The following is a 6,235-nucleotide window of genomic DNA, read 5'->3' as shown; positions in this document are numbered from 1 at the left end:
GCCACCAAGCCCGGATAACTTTTTGTATTTTTAGTACAGACAGGGTTTCTCCATGTTGGTCAGGCTGGTCTCGAACTCCCAACCTCAGGTGATCAGCCGCCTTGGCCTCCCAAAGTGCTGGGATTACAGGCATGAGCCACTGCGCCTGGCCTGGGCCCTGTGCTTTCACCATCTCTGCAGTTCACAGACCTTTGCTCTAAACAGAATTTCTCAGTCAAAGACTACGTGCGCTTTTACATTTTGGTGAACATTGTGGAGCCTCTTTTGTTTAAGGCAATACCAATTTTTATTTCCATAGTCTATGAGCAACCCCTTTCTTTAGATTCTTACCGACTCCAGGCATCACCCACAAATGTGCCAAGTTATACAATTTGTATTCCAGTCTCTTTCTGTGAGACTCTGGAGACTACATGGATCGGAATTCAGGTTTTAAATTTGTCCAACCGCATTGAGTAGGAATGATTGCTGAAGAAATCTTTCAAATCTACTAACGGCCCGTGATCTGGGAGGAACCAAACTCAATCTGATGTCCCAATGGCTATCACCCACCTACGTTCCAGCCAGTCTCACAGGAATGGAGACATCTATTTCTTGAGAAAATTACTTAGAAACTTTCTCTCCATGAATTGGGTCGTGCGGGCAGAGCTATAGACCTCGTCAAAGAGATATCTGGCTAGTTTGGGTCTTAGAAAGTGTCCTGGGGCTTTGTGCCTCTGTTGACAGCACAGCTATTGCAAAAGAAATTGAGAAGGCCACCTTGGCTTAGGTCAGGCTGTCTCCCTTCCGTGGTTAAGTCTTTTCTGTTACCAGATGGATAGATTAACCAGGGGAATCACAGGCTCCTTGGCAACTTCAGACCCCGTTGTGCTTAAAATAATCTCCTCTGTTTTCCGAAGACTTTCTCAGAAGCAGTGAAAATCAGGGTGGGCATGGTGACTCACGCATGTAATCCTAGCACTTTGGGAGGCCGAGGTGGGCAGATCACTTGAGGTCAGGAGTTCGAGACCAGCCTAGGCAATATGGTGAAACCCCATCTCTACTGTAAAAAGTCAGCCGGGCGTGGTGGTGGGCACGTGTAATCCCAGCTACTCAGGAGGCTGAGGCAGAAGGATCGCTTGAACCCTGGAGGGGGAGGTTGCAGTGAGGTGAGATTGCACCACTGCACTCCAGCTTGGGTGACAGAGAGAGACTCTGTCTCAAAAATAAATAAATAATAAATAAATAAATAAAAAATAAAAGAAGCTGTGAAAATCAACTAATTTTAGGTTGAATTAAGTCAGCTAATTCTTGATTTTGGCCAAAGGCAAATTTTGCAGAGTGAAGAACAGATGTAAAATCATCCTTAACAAAAGCATCAAGGTTTCAGAGATAGAGCAGAGCAAGAGTGAATTCCTGTGTTCACAAACACAGATTTAGAGGGATTTTTAAATGAAAAAAATTGCCGGACTAATGTAATCTCATGTTGATTTGATTGACTGATCAAAGTAAGTTTAAGTTTTTATTTTGGCAAGATTCAGTGCAAAGAAGGGAGAGATTCCAGATGTTTCCTGTCGTATGTTGATTAAGGCATATGTCACTTGACTGTCTCTGAACTCTTGAGTGGAAACAAGATGGAATTTTCAGAAAACCCTCCTAAAAGAATTCTAGATACCTAGGTTGGACTGGGCCTTTATCCCTGACATTCTAGAGATGGCAAAACCAGGAGATGTTGGTATAGTGACTTTTTTTTTTTGGAGACAGTCTCCCTCTGTTGCCCAGGCTGGAAGTGCAATGGCGTGATCTCATCTCACTGAAATCTCAGCCTCCCAGGTTCAAGCGATACTTATGCCTCAGCTGAGATTATAGACCGTACACCACCATGCCCAGCTAATTTTTGTATTTTTAGTAGAGAAGGGGTTTCACCGTGTTGCCTAGGCTGGTCCCGAACTCCTGGGCTCAAGTGATCCTCCCGCCTCAGCCTCCCAAAGTGCTGGGATGACAGGCGTGAGCTACTGCGTCTGGCCTGGTGTATTCACTCTTGCATCCTAAGATTTGGGCAGAATCCCTGGTGGATGGTAGAAGTTTGGGCAATGTTTGTTAAATGAATGAATGAATCAGTGAATACCCACCACTGAAATTCTCCTTCCAGGACACTGGCCAGCTTTTGACCCCCACGATGGGGAGACAAAAGTTTGAATCATCCCCAACTTAGAAAGCTGTCTCAGATTATGGGGAAATGTCAGTTTTATTTTTACTTTGATCCTCTATCTATTTTGGGAAGCGTTTTCGGGAACAATCTCCTCCATGTCTGGGCTTTTCTTGAGAACTCTTTACAAAAGGGCCTATGGGTAAGCCAAAAATCAGGAGGTAAAGGCATTTCAGCGAGTTCTAGCATTCCCACCCCAGTTCCTGTTAGCATTTTGGGCACTCAGAGCGGGCTCCATTGCTGGAATAAATGGCCTCATTGTTCTGATGTGTCTCTGGGAGTTACAAGGCTGGCATTTCTTTTTTCTTTTTTTATTTATAACTTCTATTAATAGATACTCCAAGGATGAAGGGAATTTTAGGAAAGGGAAAAGCCAGGCTTCAAATAATGCATTGATTCTTCAAGCCCTCATGTCGTCACGACAGAGCCAATGATTAGGAGATAACTCAGTGTGCTGGGAGCCCCCAGAAAGCTGCTCGCCTTTTACTTGCTTATGTTTGGAAAGTAAGGCGAGCTACCCACTGTATTTAAGAGGTGCTATTGCCTCACTATCTTGGCATTAGACAATGGATGTGGGATGCATTCATTTTCCTACCTAAGTGAGAAGAGCCAAACTTACCCATTGCTGACACAGGAGGAAGACACAGACCCTGTTCAAAAGGCTCCAGGCCGTCCTTTTCCATGAGACATCTCAACAACAAGAAGGTTGGTCAGCTATGTCAGGGGTCAGCAAATTACAGCCCAACGGCCAAATCTAGCCCACCACCTATTTTTGTACAACCTACAAGCTAAGAATGTTTTTTTTTATATTTTTAAATGACTAAAAAAAAAAAATCAGAAGAATATTTTGTGACACATAAGAATTACACGAACTTCACATTTCAGTGTCCATGTACGATATCCTCATTATTTGCAGATTCTCAGTTTGCAAATTTGGCTATTGGTTGAAATGTATTTTTAAGCCCAATACCAATACTGGAGGTGCTTCTGTGATCATTCTTAGACATGCACAAAGCAGGGAAAAGTTTAAGTTGCCCAGTGAACGCATTCCTCATTGAGGCCAAACAGGGCGATGCCCTGTCTCTTTGTTTCACACTGAACTAATGTCTTTTCTGTGGTCTATTGGGTGCCATGTTTTTCACATTTTGTTGCTTTTTATTGGTGATTTCAGTATTTAAAATGGCCCCCAAGGCCAGGCACGGTGGCTCGTACTTGTAATCCCAGCACTTTGGGAGGCCAAGACAGGAAGATCACTTGAGCCCAGGGGTTCAAGACCAGCCTGGACAACATAGTGAGACCTTGCCTCTACAAAAATTTCTTTAAAAGAATTAGCCAGGCCTGATGGTGCGCATCTGTATTCCCAACTTTGGGAGGCTGAAGTAGAATGATGGCTTGAGCCTGGGAAGTTGAGGCTGCAGTGAGCCATGATGGTACCACTGTACTCCAGCCTGGGCAATGGAGCAAGACACTGTCTCAAAAAATAATAATTAAAACAAAATGGCCCCCAAGCATAGTGTAGAAATGCTGGCTAGTGTTCCAAAGTACAGGAAGGCCACTACATGCCTTAAGGAGAAGCTACACTTACACATCTAACTTCAGCTCATCTGACACCTGAGATCTGCTCAGGGATGAGTTATACGGCTGTTGGCCTTGAGTTCAATGTTAAAGAATCAATGATATATATTAAATAAGATATGTTTGAAGAGAAACACACATAAAATGAAGTTACATATTGATCAGTTGACAAGATATTGTGACCAAGGGCAACCTTGCCTGCCCCAAGAGTGTCTGCCAATTCAGGCTTCATGGCGACTTCATAGAACATAACTGCTATGAGTAATGAGAATTGACTGCATAAGATTTATTGGAACACAGCCACGCCCAATGGTTCCTCTCTCGTCTCTGGCTACTTTTGAACTACAACAGCAGAGCTGAATTGTTGGAACAGTGACTAGATGGCCTGACAAACTGAAAATATTTACTTTCTGGCCCTTTGCAGAACAAGTTTTCTGACCCCTGTGCTAACACACAAGGAAATCCAGCTGAGAATGGAGAGAAGATGAACAAACATTTCAAGTCCATTCAATCATGACCTGAAACACCATTTTCATTTTGCCACAGGCTGGTTCTCTGATTGCTAGACAATTGAGAGGGGCAGATAGTCACAGGCCAAAAGGCTGTTGTTGGTTTTAGTCACTTTATAGTCATGTCTGGTGACCGGAACTAATGACTTTGGAGTGATTTGACTGGTCAACTGATCTCAACTTTTCCAACAAAATCCTTCTTTTTCAGATGGTTTCACACATGCCGTGTGCAGCTCAAAGACAGGGTACTCTTGTCTGTGAGGGAGAAGGATAAAAATAAAGAGTAAAGGGAAAAGGGTGAATGAAGTGACAACAGAACACTGTGGGTTCGAATCCCAGCTCCATCACTTCCTAGCTGTGCAACCTTAAGACAGTGACTTGTTCCTGTTTCCTCACCTGTGCAATGGGGATGTTAATTGTGCTTTTATTGTTTGCTAATTACCAACTGGACCTACTTGGCAAAAACTCAATGAGTGGGCATTGTTTATTAAGTAATTACTATAAAGCACCTGATCTGATGGTTGGCCTATACAAAGTTCTTTTTTTTTTTGAGACAGGGTATTGCTCTGTTTCCCAGGTTGGAGTGCAGTGGCACAATCATGGCTCATTGCAGCCTCAACTTCCCAGGTTGAAGTGATCCTCCCACCTCAGCCTCCCAAGTAGTTGGCACTACAAGTGTGTGCCACCACACCCAGATATTTTTTTCTATTTTTTTTGTAGAGATAGGGATCTCACTATGTTGCCTAGGGTTGGTCTTGAACTCCTGGGCTCAAGTGATCCTGCCTTAGCCTCCCAAAATGCTGGGTTTATAGGTGTGAGCCACGTGCCCAGCCCAGCTCTATCTTTTTAAAATATAACGTGACTATGATCGTGCCACTGCACTCCAGCCTGGGTGACAGAGCAAGACCCTGTCTCTAAAAATAAAAATAAAAATAAAATATAACAATCTTATTGGATGGTTTGTTGGGGTCTTAGAGCAGGGGTACAGTAGGTGCTCAATACTGTTACCTGATAAATGTCATCAAATAAGTGAAGGGAAAGTTCTGTAGCTTATTTGAATTTTCTGCACCCGGCCTCAACCTCAGGCCCAGGAAGGTTTTGTGCCAGGTCAGAATTACTCCCAAAGCACAGACAATGACTTCAGAGGGTATGGGGTGCCATTTTTTATGTCCCACTTGAGCTTCTGATAAACCTGTGAAAACTCGCATGATCCTGAAAGCAAGGGCCTCCATAAACCCTGCACACCGGGCACCCCTCTTGCCTCCCCCAGTCCCAACCCTGTTGGAGGTCTGAGGAGTTGACAGGAGGCCAGCATGGCCAAAGTGACAGTTCCCATGGTGGATGGTGGGGACAGCACAAGGGGTCTCCTAGGGAATGTGAAAGGCCTGGCTTTTATTCCAAGTGTGATATGAAGTCATTTGAGATCTTTGAACAGGGAAATGACAAGATCTCATTTCCATTTTAAAAGGCTGATTGCAATTTAAATTTTAAAAGGATCGTCATCAGAAAAAAAACAAAGAATACTCTGAGAGTCAAGTCTTTGGCCCAAGGACAGGAAGGTACCAAAATTCTGTTGTCTCTCACTCACTCCCAGTGCCCTTAACCGTGAGGCAGCACTGTCTCTCCACAGGACACCCACTGTTTCTTGAGGGCTCTTGGTCCATCCCTGAGCTTCAGGCTCTACTTGTGTTATCTCGCTGAGTATCAGTTCAGGCATTTCTGTTTTACAGATGAGGAAACCCAGGGTGTGGGAGTTTAAGCAGCTTTGTCAGGTTCACACCACCAGGAAGTGGCCAGAGGCCATTCCTTGAATCTCCATATCCGGCCCTTTCCACCAAGATCCTCAGTCCAAGTGTCAGAGGCATTTGAACCAGAGCAACTCCATCTTGAATAGGGGTTGGGTAAAACAAGGCTGAAACCTGCTGGGCTGCATTTCCCATAGGTTGGGCATTCTAGGTTACAGGAT

The sequence above is a fragment of the Mandrillus leucophaeus genome, unplaced genomic scaffold, assembly GCF_000951045.1.
Source record: "Mandrillus leucophaeus isolate KB7577 unplaced genomic scaffold, Mleu.le_1.0 Scaffold19, whole genome shotgun sequence".
Classification (NCBI taxonomy): domain Eukaryota; kingdom Metazoa; phylum Chordata; class Mammalia; order Primates; family Cercopithecidae; genus Mandrillus; species Mandrillus leucophaeus.
This window is presented reverse-complemented; position numbering follows the sequence as displayed.